The sequence below is a fragment of the Sorex fumeus genome, unplaced genomic scaffold, assembly GCF_029834395.1.
Source record: "Sorex fumeus unplaced genomic scaffold, SorFum_2.1 ptg000070l, whole genome shotgun sequence".
In the NCBI taxonomy this organism is placed as follows: Eukaryota; Metazoa; Chordata; class Mammalia; order Eulipotyphla; family Soricidae; genus Sorex; species Sorex fumeus.
In genome coordinates this window covers 4,251,070-4,253,621 of record NW_026606127.1, presented here as the reverse complement: position 1 = coordinate 4,253,621, position 2,552 = coordinate 4,251,070, and positions in this window count along the sequence as shown.

The following is a 2,552-nucleotide window of genomic DNA, read 5'->3' as shown; positions in this document are numbered from 1 at the left end:
GTAATTCTGAATAGAAAATCAGAAGTGAGCCCGGAGCACATCTAGGTGCACTCCCCTCCCCACAAGAAAGGAAGAAAAGAAAAGAAAACATATAACTGATTCTTGAGTAAAATAGAGATTAAGGGTGCTAACTCCTATATAACGTTTGAAAACCCCCAAATTTAATAGAGAGTCTGCTATTGACCAAGAAGATGGTTTATTAATAGTATTTACTTACATTGTCTGCTAGTGGTGCTATGTGTGGTCTGTAAATCTGTAAATTTGATACATTTAAAAAATTTACAATGGATTTTATAATAGACTTTAAAATACATTGGTATTTTATGTTTAATAAGTGATAAATTATATCTCTACTTTGTGGGTTATTTGGGCCATAGTATGTGGTGCTTGGGATTTCTGACACTGTGCTCAATGGTCATTTCTGGTGGAGCCAGCCATTAATTTGGGTTGACTGTGTGCATGGTACGTGCTTTAACCCCTATACTAAGCCTGGGGTCCAATCAAATCAATTATCTGCATATATTTTATACATGCATGCCATAATTTTCTTAGATTTTTGATTATTCTAGGATATACTGATCATCTTTAATTATTCCACATCAATACCAATGACCAAAAATGTTTCAAAATATAATTATTGAAAAAAAATTATATAGAAGTTCAAATTTGTGTTGTTCATGAGATAACTATATTAAGAAGAAATAGAACCACAAGAAACATACAAGTAAAATGAAGGTACATTTCTTTGGAGTCTTTAAATTATGTATTTATATTAGTATATATACAAGTATAATTTTTAAAAAATAAATTTCAGTGACAATAAAATTTTTGAGTTTTGTTAATTGTAATGTTGTACTGCTAAGCCTATATTTATGTGAACATTTATATATATATATATATATTTGTCTATTTTTCTGATTGTTTACTTAAGATCTGTAGTTAAAAGCTAACTTACTGATGACAGGGTATGTGGCTCAGGGCTAAAGCACTTGGGTTGCATGTATAAAACTTTAGGTTGGCCTCCTGCAAGGCAAATGCCCTACCCACTGTGCTGTAAACATTATATAAAATATACTAAAAATAAGAGCTAATGATATTGGTGAACAGTGCAATATAAATGATTATTTAGTAATTTTCTGGATTTATTAATGAAATATGTAAGCTCGTGAGTATAATGGGAGTAGTTTTCTAACACAATATTCTGAGGAATTTCAAACTATTAAAACTGTCTTGTAGGATTCCATCTCACTAGCATGCTTCATTCTACCCCTCTCTCTATCCAATCCGGTCTTCTTCTTGGGAATCTGACCTCCTGATTGACTAGCCTCTACCTTTCAACTGCCTACTTTATGACATCATTCTCCCACCAAACCAACCACCAACTGGAAGAACCTTGGGGTTCCCATGCGGTTGTTTGTAAAAAATTTGAATCATCCTGGCAAGTGACCAGTGAACAATAGTTGGAATAGTGGGTTCCACTTTAGGTACCAGATGGTTACCTTAGACAAACACTGAAATGCCATACAAATTTTATTTATTCTAATATAATTTTAACAAATTGAAATGATGCATCGTAGTTAATTGGTTGTAAATAAAAGTTATGAAGTTTGAGATGCTGTGGTTGTTTTGAGGAAAGGCTGGGGGTTGAAGAATGGCATGGGAAAGAATGGGGAGTTATAGAGAGGTCAAAGGGGGAATACACAAGACTCTAAGAAAGATAAACTTGGTACAGGGTTATAAACCCATAAGAGGAGAAATTGCATGGGCCTGATGAAGTGTGGGGTAGAGTCAGAGGAACAGTATTGCTGACAGGGCATTTTCTCTGCAAGCAAGAAGGACCCAGTTCAATTCTTGCAATCATTTATGGTCCTCAGAGAACCACCAGATGTGAAACTTGAGCGCAGAGCCAGGAGTAAGACCAGAGCACAGTCAAGTATGCCCCACCCTGGTGTCCTCCAAAAAAAAAAATGGGAGAAATGGCACAGTCTGGGGATTAGGATTAAAAGAAAAAATTTGGAATAGGCTAAAGAAGGCAGATGAGTCAAAGGTGACCGAAAATAAAGTTAAAATTCTTTCATGGAGTCTGTGTTTATGCCTCATGGCCACTTTTGGGAAATAACGAAATTTGAGACACATCTCTAAAAGGTTCGGGTGGTCTAATCATAAATGATGGCTGGGGGTTGTGAACACATAGACTGGGGAATGAACCTTCCAGATGAGTGGTCAACCGCCTCAGAGTCATTCAAGGATGACTCTTAACAGGGACCAAGCCAAGAGAACTGTTGCAGCATGAAGCCTGAAGATGAGCTCCTGGAAGATGCAAAGATAAGTCACCATGTCCTCTGGCCCTCTGTTCAGCACCCCTACCTGCACCATTTCCTTTATTCCCAACAATATTCAGAGTCGCTATCACGGTGACACTTTGCTAGCTAGTATCAACAATGAGGTCCATTGCCTCTGTAAGTCTTTGCATTTGTAACCTTCCCGCTGTGGGCAAGCCTGCTTTCAGGCAATGGCATCTGGACATTTCTGGCAGGGGGAGCTCAAATTAT